Here is a 15714-nt window from a genome sequence, read left to right as displayed (position 1 = left end):
TGGCAGACTGAAGTGAAGCAGATTGGAGTGGGGCAGATTGTTTTTGATTGAAGTGCAGCAGATTGCAGTGGGGCAGGTTGTTTTGAATTGGGTAGATTGGAGTAGAGGAGACTGTTTTGGATTGGAGTAGGGCAGATTGTTTTGGATTAGAGTGGGGCAGATTGGAGTTGGGCAGATGGGAGTGGGGCATATTGTTTTGGATTGGAGTGGTGGAGATTGTTTTGGAATGGACTGGGGTGAACTGGAGTGGGAATTATTAGATTGTGTTGGGAGGATTGGAGTAGCGTGGGTTGAATTGGATTGGTGTGGGGTAAAGTGGGTTGGATTGGGGTGGACTGGAGTGGGGTAGACTGAGTTGGGTGGATTGTGGTGTACTGCATGATTATATGTAAAAGCTTAATTTTAGAAATTACACATAATAAAGAAACAATATCGCTTTGCAATACTTAGAGCAAGATAATTCTCATCTTTTGAGAACAGTGCCCACAAGCAAAAACAAAAGAAAACATTAGTGCAAAGTGAGGAAAGACGACTTGGCAAAATAAAAGAAAGTTAGCTATAAAAAGTAAATCTTAACAATTTGGTTTGTCCTACTGGGCACGTTTTTGACAGTCACAAGCCTCCTGTTTGCAGGACACTAGAAGTTAAAAAGAACAAAATAGTACCTTGATCACGTCGGTAGCAGCGGAGGGGCACTAATTAAGTTAAATCAATCAATGCTTGGTCACTGCTCTGCACAGAGGAATGGAAATGATGCCAGGCCTGAAGTGGACGAATTATGAGGCCCTAAAGAAGAGTGCCATGCAAGCCAACAAATGGTGAGTGACAGGCGGGCTCCAAGCTTTTCACTGTACACAACAGAGTCTCGCAAACAAGACGCATGTGCTAGCGTATGCACTCGCAGGCTCGGCCTTAAAGAATGGAATCCAAATCTAAATCACTGCATTCTGGGTACCAAAATGAGGTTGGTGTTCCTCCATCTCAAGGAACAGGAGGGATATAAACCCGGATTAGTGATTTTAAAAAGTGGTGACTTGTTGGCTAGTGTCTCGTGACCGATACGAAGGGTTGTAAAAATGATCAGTTTGCTGACAGGCAACCAGTGGAGATATTGAAGGACAGACCACATAGGATGTTTCTTGAAAAACCTAGAACCAGGCTGGCAGCTAGATTCTGAATTCAGTTGCGGCTCACGCTGACTGAAATGGGCGGGGCGGCGCGCGCACGAGCAGAGTGTCGGAGGGGGAGAATTAAATATTAAATACAAAAAATTTTACAAAACAAAAAACACTTACCCTTCGCTCCCATGCTGCTCCTCTGCCTTCTCCCGTCTCGCTGGTGCTGCAAGCACAGGCTCCCAGTCTGCCCTGCGCCAATCCTGACGCTGCTTAGAGATTGGCCGGGAGCGCCCTGGCTGGGCACTCCCCGGCAGACTGGGAGCCTGTGCAGGCTCTCTCTGGAGACAGCCCTGCGCGCATGTGTGTTTGGCCAGACCGAGACGGCCGGCCAAACACACATGCCCTCTGAGAGGGAGTGCTGAGCACTCCCTCAAGTGCGCATCACCCCCGTTTCCCCACCCCCTTTTTTTAAAAAAACGATCATAAACACAGTTTATGATCGTTCTTTGGGAAAAGGTTTGCAGCTGCCGCTGCAGGCAGGGGAGACGACCCTCCTCCACCCCTATGGAGGAGACGCCCCTGTCTGAATTATCTGTACGGAGTTAAGAACATCATCCAGGAAGTGTAAATACAAGGATCTGGCATAGTCTTGTTTACAGGCTGGGAAACTACATTTTGAGAGAAAGTAGGGTGCCAACAGGAATCCCGGGATTTCTGGCATGCATCGCTGGGTTGGGTGGTGTGCCTAGATCCTATGTGAGTAACATTTGGCGTCCTAAAAAATGATTTCCAATGGCCAATGCTATCCAAAAAGAAAGTTTCCCAAACAGTTACTGACCAGGGGCCTCCTTATGACCCTGGCGGTCACGGTCGGACCACCGCCAAAGCATATAAACACTGAATAAAGCAGGGATAAATGAGGACCATTGCCAAACGGCTACCCAGTGGGTTTGCCTTCAACAGAGAGGCAACTGGCTACAAATACTTGTCTCACAAGTCCCACAAAACCACGCACTCACAGACTTACTTCATCATTCATCCAACCATGTGCTCATTCATCCATCAATCCTTGCATTCACTCACAGTGTCATCCTCTGAGCGCGCACTTATCCATGCATGCAGCCATCATTCTTGCAATCCTTGACTAGGTGGTGGGTGGGGAGAGGAGTCACATTCACCCTGACAGCCGAACAACCCCACATAGAATGCACCAATCACTTTTACTAATAAACCAGGACTATTGGATTTGTCAATGCTTGTGCAGAAAGGATCTGTAGTTTAAAGACCCCCGACAGGATGGAAACCACATAACAAACAAGCATTTACAATGCAACGGGTCTCGCGTTTGCTCAAGTTAGAGCTGATCGCGTTGTAAACTCCTAACCCGACTTTTCACCTATCGGGCAAAAGTGCATTTGTGTACCAATAAAAAACACTGACGTGACGTTGACAGGGCTCCGCGCCCTTTTCTAAATACAAAAGCGTCTCGCTGCGATACGCATGCGCGAGCGCATGCAACGCAGGCTCGACCCTAAAAACAAATAATTGTTGCGAACTCTTAGCAACACCGGACAGCCGCTGATCAGGCAGGGCAAACAGGAACCCTAACTGACCCCATCAATCAAGCAAAGCCGCTACTGACAGCCTAACATGCTACTCGTGCGGAGACTGACTCGTGAGTGCAAGCGCCGCGTCCCTTGCACCCCAAATAATGTGCTTCCGGGAAAAGGCTGCTACCAGCCTGAGAGCAAATCACAAAACTCGTGCCTGCTTCTGGGCCCTTTGAGACAGAGATCCCGTGCCAGCCTTTAAGTCGAGGCGCTGTGCTTGATTTCCAAAGCTCGGCTGCATCGAGACTGTGGCAAAGTTTCCTCTAAGCACTGAACATTTTCTAAGAAAAGAGGAGACGCGATGAACTTTGACTGCAAGTCTGCTCTTAATTTGCAGTATTTCCCTCCGTCCTCGGCTCAACTGAGCCAACGCACACTTTACATAAAGCTTTGAAGAGATTAGTAAAATGCACTCTATAAACTGTTACTTTACTAACACTGTTAAGTTGCACTACATCACAAGAAAGGCTGCGGCTGTCCCCAGCGCTTTCAATTGGAAAATAGAAGTACTCACTAATTTGATTAGGTGAGTCTTGAGGGGCAGTCAGGGGTTTGTCTGGGGGGCGTGGCCACGATGCAGCCATTTAACATTATCAGCATTTTCTTGGAGTCTATCAGAGGGGCGGTGATCGTTGAGCCGAGTACTGCATTTTCACTCAAATTTGCAAAAAATACAACGGATTTTGAAAGGGTATCATACAAACTTTTGCACAACAAAAAGTTAACAAGCATTTGCAATGTAATGGGTCTCCTGTTTGCTCGTGTTAGGGCTATTAGCGTTGTAAACTGCTAACCGGACTTTTCTTGCCACATAAACTGAAAATAAAAATTAAAACAGTTTCACATAAGCGAGCAGACGGCTGCTAGGAGCACGAAGCAGACACACAAAAGGAAACACAAGTTCGCTAGCTGTCAAATGTATCGGCAAAAGTGCAATTATCCATGCAACCGGCAAGTATCCATGTAGCCAGCAAAAGTGCAATTATCCATGTAACAGGGACGATGTCATGCAAAGTGAATGACTACTGCCCAGCGAGATCGCGCCTATGTAATAAAAAGAAAAAGTAGTCCAGAAACCATACGTAGAACATCGAGCCTTGTATGTTTTCAGTAGTTGGCTGGTGCGTTCGAGGAGGGCTAAACACCGGAAAAGGCATGACGTATGCGTGCCTTTCACTAATGAAATCAAGCTAATTTTAAAAGGCAAGCCCTCAAACCAACCATGCTGATGGGCGTGACATGGGCATGGTTAAAAGCCCAGAGAATACAACAGGGACAGAGTGCTTTATGCGCTCAACCCTAAAAATGAGGCACTGCTGAGAGGATGTAGTCTGGTGGATAATTGTAAACTGTATCACCATGTCCCACATTCTAACCCCCTCCGCCCACTGCTTCTGGAATGGAGCGCAAGAGGGAGTAAGTGCCAGCTTGTCTCTTCCATCTCTGCCACTATCTGTGGGCCTGTGACAACAGACACAATAAAAAATACATACAAGAACACTCAAATCGGTACTTGCAGCAAATATGTGTGTGTGTGTATATATATATATATATATATGTATATATATATATATATATATTTATATTATTATATATATATATGTACATATGTGGCTGAGGTCTGGTTTATGATTCAGCCAGGCCACAGAACACTCATTTTGATTTTGTGTGTATTCTGACATATGGTAGGCATCAGTCTACATGTCATATGTGCAAGTTCTAACTTTTTGCAGTTTGATACAGCGTACATTTTCCCAAGAGCATTTGAGCGCTTTACATGACAGTCAGAATTTTTACATTAAAGCATACTTTTTTAAGCATGAGTGGTTAAGTGAGTTGCCCAGAATCACAGTATGATGTGCCGACGCTGGGATTTGAACCTGGTTCCCCAGTTACAATGGCAGCTCTGGCCACATCTCCCCATTCCTGCTGCAATGGTGATTAGCACGTAACCTGCAGCAGCACCCCAGCGATGATACACTAGCTATTGCTTGTCAGAGCACCACCTAGACACCTTCCACCTGAAAGGATCAGTTTCAGCACCTTTTGCGTTCATGTACCCAGTACTATAGAGCCTGAGCCCTTCTGTCAATAGGAGCACTGGTACTCTCCTTGCCCAAGGAGAAGTTCTAATACCCCAGGGGAGACAACTGAGAAGCGCTGGTACTCAGTACCGGTGAGTACCTGCCCATTTAGGGCACTGACTGTTCCTGCTGAGGCAATACTACCTTTCTTTGGACTCGATACCTGTTAGAAGTAGACTTTCCCTTACAGCAAAGTTCTGGGGAGCTCAACAAGGCCTCAAAGTGAGTGGATATGCAAAAATCAGCAGTGGTTGTCTTTTTAAATGATGGCGTTATCACTGGCTTCAAAAGAAGGGCATGTCTAAATCAAAATATATTTTACTTTCAAATAAAATGAATGTTTTATTACATAGACTGAAGGTTTGTGGTTCCATAATGTCACTACTTGTGAGGGGGGTAGCTGAGGAACCACAATATTGGCACCTGTACAAGACCACATTGTGGACATGATTCACAAAAATGTTGTTGGGACCTCCCCTTGTAGTACTTCTAACTTACTTCAGGAGAAGGCCAAGAATAAACCAGGAGCACCTCTGTCTTACCTTTGGAATTCTGGAATAAACTAGGATTACAGTAAATCTAAATTGCAACTGCTCATAGCAAAATCTTTGCAAATCGAGTCCAGTTTGTTTACTGTTTATTTATTTGTTTAACTGAAACCCTTATCCTGCCTTCTAACCCAGTTCTATTAAGGAGAAAACTATATCACCGCTAGATCACCACTTGGAACCAGCTCACCATGCAAGGCACCACCGATTTCATGCGCTCTGCCCACTCAGTAGCTCCCACGAACTCCTGTCCACACCACATGTTCAACCGCGACAACAACACCATCAGCAACAAGCTCCAAAACATCTTCAACACATCCATCACCTCAGCGACCTTCCCAGATGAGTGGAAACATGCTGAAGTCTAACTCCTCCTCAAGAAACCGTTCACAGACCCCAACAAGCTCAAAAACTATCCGCCCATCCCCTTTCCTGTCAAAGTCACTGAAAAGGCCATCAACCACCAACTCACAGACTAACTCAAGAACATCATCTGCGACGTACCTCCAGGTTCATCCCTCCGCCTCACTCTCCTCAACGCTTACATGACCTTCCTGGCCAACATCGTCAGAAACCACGGACTGAAATCCTGGAACAGCCTCCCCCTCCACCTCCAGACATCACCTTCTCTTCAGGAGTTCCGAAGGGGACTCAAGACCTGGCCTTTCAACTGATGCCCCCCGAGCAGCTTCCATCTCAGTGCCTGGATACCATCAAGGTTGATTAGTGCGCTCTACAAATCCCGACTGATTGATATCCATCCCTCAATATTTTTGCCTTGAAGTGGAACCAAAAATGAAGCTGGCTCACAAGTGCAAAATACTACCACGGCTAATTTCCACATGCTCGTGCGTCTCAGGGCATGGCTGGCTGTCAACTAAAATGGCCTCCAAATATGGGAGTTCAGTTCCCTGGCCTAATAAATCCTTCAGAAAATCCTGTCTGCATGCCCTACGGTGCTCTCTTCTACCAGTGAGGGGATTGTAGATCGCTCCCGGCTGCCCTGTAACCGCAGTCACACCAGCTCTGCCTCAATTCATCAAAATGCCAGGGGTAGCCGATGTGACATCACATAATAATTGTCCTTCACTTCCACTCACACACATGCGTACACATACACACACATTCACACACACTCTCAGATAAATACAATCAAGCAAGCATGCAAACAACATTCATTTTAAAGCATTCTTTTACTTAGCTGCCACATAGGGTCATATTCCAGCTAACTGTACGCCATTTTTATTACGCCAATAGTGAATAATATTATTTACTATTTGTGTAATAACATTTTTTTACAAAAAAACAGGAAAGTGGACCCCCAACTAACGTCCATTCGGACGAGCTGCCCATGTGTTCCAGGCACCGATTCTGCCACCTCTGAGTCCAGGGTTTGCAAAGGCAGTGCCAGGGGTCACAAGGGGTAAGCCAGGGGTCGCAGCTGCGACCTCTGATGACCCTAAATGACTTCCATGCACAAGGCTTGCCGCTGGAGCATAGACTATACACAACACACATTGGGCGACTTCCTCTGGGCTGTGGTTGGGTGTACTGGACTCCAGCCGTCAGTGGACCTGCAAGCCTAACTTGTGCTGCCTGCCCAGGCCTCTTTCCCCACGGGGGCCGGAGTGGTGACCCGGAGAATACACCTGGATGAGTCTCCTTTTTGTGTGGTAGCCCGTTAACATGCGCAACATGCACGTTCCCCCCTCCCACCTGTGCGGGGCCTCTAGACCCAGGGGCGGGATCGCACTGTAGGCCCCGGCTGTATGCCCATGTTCTTCACCGTCACAGCTCGTGGGGCCATCTGACAAGGTCCACTGCTATGGGTGTTCCCCCTTGGGGGTGGGCTTAGTCCTCCCCCCTCACACTTCTTGGCCCTTGGCCCGTCTTCCTCTGCCACTCTTTCCATGGGCAAGAATGACCCTAAACAGCCTTGGCTGACCTTTGACACCCGCAGGAGGTCCAGGGCCCAGGATGGGAGGATCAGGACTTGTAGACTGGGGCTTCCCACATGGGGGATAGGGTGGAGAATTGATGCTCCAAATATGCACCAGTCTTCGGCAAATCGATGATAAGCTGGACACAATTACCACACACCTTGACCATATGCAGGTCTGCATTGACAAGCATAACTACAGTTTTGAGGAGGCGGAGTGCAGGATCGCCAACATCAAGGATGATATTACTGATCCCAAGGCCAAGCTCATCAAACTAACACTTGACATGGCCACGGTTGTTGCTAAAATTGAAGATGTATAATCCTGCTCCAACCACAACAACCTTTGCACCTTTGGCATAACCAAGACTACCAACACGGGAACAGCTTCTGAAGGAGATCCTCAGCAGGGACAATTTGACCTCCTGATTCCCTATGGTGAAGGCAGACAGGTCCCTGGGCCCCCGTCCTCCCCACGAGGCCCCCACCCATCTGATCATTGCCTGAGTTCTCAATTGCCAGGACAGAGAAAAAGTACTCCTTCTGGCCCGAGAGAGGCCGTCTCTCCTATCAGGGCATGCGCATTCACCTATACCCGGTCTTTTCGGCAGCAATGCAGGAGGGTAGACAGGCCTTCATCGAGTTTAAGAAACGGCTGCGGGCCAATGCAATTTCCTATGCAATGCTTTTCCCGTTGAAACTGAGACTTCAGCAGGGTGGACGCACCATGTTCTTCTCATCGCCCATGGAGACCACGAGAGCTGCCCGGGCCTACCTTGGTGTGCAGCGGAGGAAGCAGCAATACACACCGAACCACTCCGCGGACATTGATGCACCTTCCAGAGTTTGTGCATGGATGCAGAATAATTGCCACATTTCTCTCCTTCTGCGGTGTATAGCCCTTTATCCTCCTCCTTTTTATTTGGGGTTGGTTTTGTTTTTCCGGGTAATACATCTTCTTTGATGTTCATAATTTCTACGCTTGTTATTTGCTTGTTTGGTTCTCCTGCACTTCCCAGTGCTCTAGTCAAGGGATACCTCAGATCCACACTACATTTGATTTGTAAGTTGCAGTGACTCCCTGCAAAGCACTATTGTTTTTATATGGCGCTTGGGTGTTTCTCTGAGTTACTGGGTGGATGGTGCTGGTCCACGTTCTTGAGTGGTTGGCACTAATCGGGGGTAAGCTTTGTTTGCTGGGTAAATTCACTGAAAGTTGGGAAAATCATTGTGGGTGGGGGAGAATGTTTCGCACTGGTCGTGGGATGTTTTTGTGTACATGTTGGGATGCTCGTTGTACTAGACTTAGGACGACCTTAATCGGACACATCCAACCCACATCCGTCACTGATAACTCACTCACCCCTCCACGCCTACTACGAACTATAAAATTAATTTGGTTATCTGAAACGTTTAGCGGCAAGAAATGTTGTCTAATCCCAACCTACCAGGAGAGGCATGGCACTGAAACTGCCATGCCCCAGAAGACGCAAGTGGCTCCTGGAGAAACCACCTGGGCATGACAAATTGTATTGTAATAGTATTTATATAGCGCTCACTACCCCTGACGAGCAATGGGCCATGTTCACCTTACAGTACATACTTACCTGCAGTTGTCATCATAGTAAGAAGGGTGCACTGATTTATTACCCTTGGCATAGGGCTGTCCCTCCATCCGGGCATTCTGGGTGGAAACAGCTGACACGGTCGTGCTATCCTGGAGTGTTGTTACCGCCTCGTGACTGTCTATGGCTCTGTACGCAAGATTACAATGTACTAGGTCTGGTCGAGATTTCTTATTACAGACTTCGCGGCGTGCTATGCAATGCCTCGGTAAAAAAAAAAAAGGCTGTAAAACTATTTAAAAACAAACACGCGCACGTGCGAAAAAAAAACCGCAGCTCTCAAGATGGTGCGGAACGCTGCACCCGGCAGCGCTGAAGATAAAAAGGCAACAACTTGTTTTTCAAAAACGTAGCCCTTGTTTGCATTCACAATAAGTGGAGATCATTAGGGGTGGGATGAAACTCTTTTCTGGCGTTTATTTGTAATACTGTTAACACTCTGATTTACCAGTGCCAGGGCCTGCGAAGTGAACTCTCAGGCAGGGCGACGCTTCCCGCCATCACCCGAGCTTCCGACCACCCCCCTCAGCTGCACGGTGTGGGGGGGGGGGGGGGTGCCAGTGCGAGCAGAGCAGCTCCACCCGGACGTCATCACCCCGGAACCGGGTGCAAAGGGCAGAGCACTTTAACAAACAATCCTACCTTCAAGCTTATTTTGGCACCGAGTAGAAAGGAGGGGAAGGGAGTTACGAAGGTAAGAGCTTTAAGTGGGGTGAAAAAACTGGGGGGAGGGAATCTCTCAAAGGGTCGTGGCTCACATGATTAAGGACGTAGCTTAAAGCGCCTAAGTAAAATAATCTGTGTTTAGCAGTGTGCCACCTGACTGGTATTGCCTGCGTCCCGATATATATTACATGTAACGTTACACCTACAACGAGCCAGGACTATTGGCTTTGGTTGTTAGTTGCATACGATAATAAAGCAACGCAAATGAACTAATTGTAGATAATATTGGGAAAGCTCCGGGTCTGAAATGATGAGACTGCGATAGAACTATGACGAGTCTCTTGGAAGTTACATCAGAGGCAGTGAAGGGGGCACTGCTGCCGAGTTAAGATTTTTTTTCACGGAGAGGGCAATAACAGAGTCTGACACGGACCCCGTTCAGCACCTGCTTCTTAGACCTGCCGGCGCTGAGCACCGGGACGACCCGGCCCACTTAAAGCCCCCACGAAGATGCATGGTTTAGTTCAAACGAGTTCTCCATTTTTTAATTTACCAAAAGTGCCTACTCAGGGCTCCTGATAGGAGGAACCACAATACTCGGACAACTTATTTTGTGAGCAAGAGGGTGATACCCAGACGAGGAAATGGGTGTGAACTTCTGAACAGCCTCTGACCTGGTTACAAACCGGAAGTGTTCACTATAGGAACGAGAAGGCCATACAGAGGAGGACAAGGGATCCTATCAGCCTCCTATAATACTTATGGCCAATTTCAAATATTTTCTCAGGAACACACTACGTCATGACCACAGAGCTGCTACATTTGTACTCACAAACCTTCGCACTGGAACAAACATGAAGATGCAATCCGCGAACTGTAACCATCACCAGAAGGGGACTTCAGGAAGTCTCTTTGAAAACCGCATTATGCTTTTTGTAGATAGTTCTGTCTAATGCACCCACTGCTACAACTGTAATCCACACCTAATCTCCATCAATAAATAGTTTCTATGTTTCTTCTTTTCACATTTTTCAATTTTGCCATTTTGGCCCTGGCATTCAGCGTTCTGTATTTCTGCTGCCAACACGTAAGCTCCACTCCAAAGTTTGTGTAACTACATGGAGCCCAGTGATATCATTTCCTATCCTCACCAAATACCTGAAAAAGGGTGAAGGCATATATTACTGCCCACTCCACATTTGACAAGCCAGTCCTTCAAAAACAGGACATATCAGGCTAGCGTAAAGCAAGCAGGGCATATCAGGCTAGCGTGAAGCAAGCAGGGCATATCAGGCTAGCGTGAAGCAGGCAGGGCATATCAGGCTAACGTGAAGCAGGCAGGGCATATCAGGCAAGCGTGAAGCAGGCAGGGCATATCAGGCTAGCGTGAAGCAGGCAGGGCATATCAGGCTAGCGTGAAGCAGGCAGGGCATATCAGGCAAGCATGAAGCAGGCAGGGCATATCAGGCTAGCGTAAAGCAAGCAGGGCATATCAGGCTAGCGTAAAGCAAGCAGGGCATATTAGGCTAACGTAAAATGAATTCCACAACATGAAAATCACCCACTACTGGCTCCAGTGTTACAATACATTATAAAATGAAATGACAACAATGGTGGTTGAAATTATAGAGAAACATTTGCACTTTACAAATTCCAGTTTCCACCTGAGATGCTGCCCAGAATCAACCTTACTCAAAATGTTTCAGCTGACACCCTCAGAGCTATGAGTGCTTGCCTCCTGAAATTGCTCTGGCTAATCTCAGTATCCAGTCGCCTGACCAGTGGTGACCAGAGAGAGTCGCTGTGGCCCTGAAGCTGCCATTATATCAGTGCAAGCTATTTCCCTGGAGGGCTGGGAGAAGCATGGCCAAAGATGTTCTAAGTGCTATGTCAGAGCTCTCACAACACCCAGTAAGAGCATCTGCTCAAAGGCAACCCAAAACATTCCCTAACAATAGACCGTTCACATTCTTTAGTAGAGTGGGCCACACTCAGGGCATCCTCTGCAGAAGTTCTGGAGGGGATGAGGAGAACAATGGCACAACTAAGAGTAATAATGTGAACACAACACAAGGTAAGATGCAAGCTCAAGGCACCATTTACAGGTTGGAGGGAACTGAAAATCCTCCGATTTCGGGAGGAAACTCAAAATACGAAGTAGAATTCAATGGATAAATATAACCCCCAAGAAAATGTGATTCTACTCCACATTTACAGTTTCTCCAGAAATTAAAGGATTTTCAGGTCCCTCCAAACTAAAAAAAAAAGATGGGAGAAAAGGACAAAAATAAGTTTAAACACGCCACTGAAAAGCAAGAGGGGAGAACTTGTGGGACCGTATCCCACAGACAGTGGGTATAGCGGCCCAAAAGGCATGTGGTGTTCACGGACCACAGCACGAGACTGGAGGAAGAAAACATCTTCTTCCCAATTTGTTCCAGCTTTTTTGATTCCCTATCCAGGGGAGAGGAAGGGAATGCGCCAGAGGAAGAGGAAGCCTGTATGACAAGGCTCTCAGGCGTGGGGAGTTGGGACAGGAATTTAGGGTCGTTCGGGGCGGGCCGATTGCAACATGCAATAGTTCTGTTCACAGGAGCCCCTGTGTTGGGTCTGGACCAAGTAACCAAGAGGACATCGATGAGGGCTTCATTGAATGGTAGAAGGGGCTCAGATGTGGAAGCCCCTGGCTGAAAAACCTCAGTCATAAGATTTGACCTGACCTGAATAGTAGGCAGCTCAAGGCGAAGGACCTCAGCCGTCCTACTGACCACCACAGAATAAGTCGCTCTATCAGCCGTAGCCACAATAGGATGCCAGCATCTGTAGAAGTTTTCCAGGCCTTTGGCCTCACTCAACTCCTGTGCCCAGTCGAAATTATGGGCATCCTGTTATGTATAACGGTCCAGAGACCCCTCCAATCCTGCCCCGAATTTGTACCCATAATAAAAGGGGTCTGAATCTGACCTGGAGTGAATAGGCCCCATCGAAGACAGAGGCACTGTTGCCGGGGATAAGTATCAGGTCGATGTCGATGGTGGTCACCATCGGTGTCTGGAGTGTCGACAATGGAACCGGGGAAGGTCTCAGAGATACGACCAGGTCGGTGCAGGTCTGAGAGCGAATCCGGTGGGGACTTTGGTGGCCGAAGCCGCCAGCACGGAACCCGAAGGCCCCCCAGCCAAACCCCTTGGACCCCAAGGCACCATAGAAGGGCTGGTCTGCCCAAAAAAAACACTTTCAATTGGGCAGGGGTCACTCTGGCTCCCGGAAACTCGGGGAAGAACGGAGCAGACCCAGAAGCAGCCTCTGAAGACGGAGGCCCTGAGCATCGGCGCTCCTCCCGCATTGCATCAGCCGAGTGACAGGGTGAAGTCAAAGGGTGACGGGACCACTTTGACAACTTCTTTTTCTTACCTTGCCCCATAGACTTCGAGGAAGAAAAATGGTGGTGGCCCTGCGAGCGGTCTCAAGACCTTCCGCTTGAGTGAGACTGGGACTTACGTGGAGTCGAGCGCCAGGCCGCCATGAGGGACCGCTTCCTCAAGGCCTTCGGGTGTATGGCCCGGCACTCGGGGCACGACTCTTTATTATGGTCATGCTCCATGCACCACAAACAGACCCGATGCGGATCCGTCACCGACATCATGTGGTGACAGTCCTCGCACAGCTTGAAACTGGTCTTCAGGGACATCTCGACGCACCAAACACTCAACAAAAAACTCGACAAAAGGGTCAAAATCGGTCAAAAATAGACCAGGGTAGCTCTCTCCAGATCAGTGCGTGGAGCGGAAAGAAAAGAACTGACATCACTGTGCTGAGGCAGCATCTATGTACTACTCCCAACGTCATCAAGGTGACTACGATGCCAATAACGCCTGCAGAGTCGACTGACGCCACCTACCAACGTGCAAGGGTATTGCTTGAAGAACAAATCTCCAGGTCCAGTCTGACGCCTGGGGGGAAATTCTAAGGTAAGGAATCTGCAACTAGAAGTCTCTATCAGATACAAGCTAACAATGAAAGGGAAAAAAATCATTTCACTTATCCGCAGCACCAATAAACAAAGTTAACTTCACTTCATTTGGAAAAAAGAAAATCACAAACAAGATGGGTCTTATGGTTCCATCGGGCAGAGATGTCAATAGGTTGGATAAGTTTGGTGGGTCTACACAGCAAAGAAGAACGCCAAGGTTGAAAGACGGAGGCTACAAAAAAGGGCCTCTTGCGGGCAATGTTCAATGCAAGGACCTTGTTGCATTTGCCAGCTTTTTTGGTAGGTTCTCTATTTTAGATTTATCTGGAATTTCTCTCTCTTTACTAGGAAGGACCTGAATGCTCATTAAGCAAGTGTTGCAAAGTTTTGAATATGGCATGTTGGAGCTTATGGAGTAAAAAGCTGGAGGAGTTGAAGATGCTGGAGTAAACTGTTGAGGTTGCGTCCTCAAGGATGCAACTCCTTTAAACAGTCAAGATTTACCACTCAGTAGTACCGGATACCACTCAGTAAATAATGACTCGCTACTCAGCTGCACTGGATTTGCAGTTAGGGTTCTTCAGAGTCCTAGACCAAGAAGGAATCTTTCAGGTACAAGTCTTCAACTTCTCATGTACACGGCCAAAATCCTGCAAGAAGACTGCTAATTGGCAAAACCTCTAGGTCACGTTTTCCCCCTGAGAATGCCTGGAGTCTCAGTCTCACCAACAAATACATTGCGTGCAAATATTCCCAGACACACCTGTAATGCTATGGTTCAGAATTACCAACTGATTCTACCAACTAGAATCTACTTTATTTATTCTGCAATTTCAAAAATGGGCTCCTCTAAGAAAATCAGGGACCCAGGCTGCGAACACACTCCATGAGAATAGCTGTACCGGCATAACACTCAGTCTTCAGAATACAACTGAAAATGCGTGTCTGGTAGCCATCTTCCTAGACTTTTTCAGCCACCAAACACAACAGGATATTCTAGTGTGTGGTGTTGTTCTTTGAAAGACTTCTCAAGCACTTACTCAATCCCCCAAAGATACATGGATCCCCAATGCGATCTTCCTCCTTAGACAACTACTGTTCACAGGTAGTCATTTATGCCAATACTGTCCACTTTCAATCCTACTCAAGCCTATAAAGTGTAACAGATCAGATCCCTGACTGTGGTATATTAGGAATAATTCTCAACCATTAATACAAAAATATATATAATATTAATCACAATAATAATAATTTGCAAGCAGTGCACCATAGCCGAACTAAGGCTGGATAACCTCTCTCTGTCTGAACCATTATTTTATCTGCAGCATATCATTTTACTTTTAGAACTTATGAACTATAAAGCATTACTTCACTCAATGACAAGTATTCTTTGTCAAACAAGCACCCTTCCTCTCTTCTCAAGGGACAGCCTCCGCCTGTCAGTGAGGGGCCCAGAAAAAGAACAGCAGACCTAGGCAGCATTGGTGATGGTTGCTTTCTGAAAATCTCCTTAGGCCAACGCTTTTGCCTGGCCTCCGTTATCACTTTTGAGGGGCCTTTTTATCACACAAAATTTAAGTGGATTTCTGAATCCCTAGAGATGGGGCGACTTCTAAAACATTGTAGGGATGCAATGCAGTCTAATAATAGGCACAGGACATCTTCTCTTCCCTGTGCTGGCACTAAAGATGGCACCTGTCAAGGAGTCAGCAGCTGCTTCATCATCCCTTCCAGTGACTGTGGCATGCTCTGATGGTGCATGGACAGACCCTGATGCAGGTTGGAGGCCTTAGTCGCACAACAAGACCGCACTGGTGCAATCAGGGAAGAGGCGATCACTGACACACCTGATGTTTCTCCTCCCAGGGATGCCTCCAAGCATGAGCCACTCCTGTGTCTTGCAGGCTGTCAGGTGTATCAGTGATCGCCTGCAGGACAGAGGAGTGTCTCATGCTGGGAGGCATCCCCGGGAGGAGAAACATCAAACACCAGTCATGTCAAGCGAAGTCACAGTGATGGTTGAGTTCTGGAAGAATAACTACCCATGTCTGACAAACATAGTAAAAGAGAAGGAAAGGGTTTTTTGTTTTTTTTCAACAAACGACAGGGAAAGGACAAGCAGGAAGAAAGTAAATTTGGTGTAGCTGCAGA

The 15714-nt window shown here is 47.3% G+C and overlaps 1 protein-coding gene and 1 long non-coding RNA gene across 4 annotated transcripts in view; one reads left to right on the top strand and one right to left on the bottom strand.

Moving 5' to 3' along the window:
* Positions 1-15714, bottom strand: part of AR (androgen receptor) — a 351022-nt gene that overhangs the window by 278296 nt on the left and 57012 nt on the right. The gene's annotated exons all lie outside the window — the stretch shown is intronic.
* The window catches only part of LOC138261339 (uncharacterized), a 238584-nt gene continuing 232346 nt past the window's right edge, over positions 9477-15714 (top strand). For all 3 annotated transcript variants that reach the window (XR_011199083.1, XR_011199081.1, XR_011199082.1), the window contains exon 1: positions 9477-9618. This is a non-coding gene — a long non-coding RNA (uncharacterized lncRNA). The remainder of the gene's footprint in view (positions 9619-15714) is intronic.

This window comes from Pleurodeles waltl, chromosome 2_1, assembly GCF_031143425.1.
Source record: "Pleurodeles waltl isolate 20211129_DDA chromosome 2_1, aPleWal1.hap1.20221129, whole genome shotgun sequence".
NCBI lineage: Eukaryota > Metazoa > Chordata > Amphibia > Caudata > Salamandridae > Pleurodeles > Pleurodeles waltl.
The sequence above is the reverse complement of the archived record's forward strand: the minus strand, read 5'-3'. Positions and strand labels throughout refer to the sequence as shown.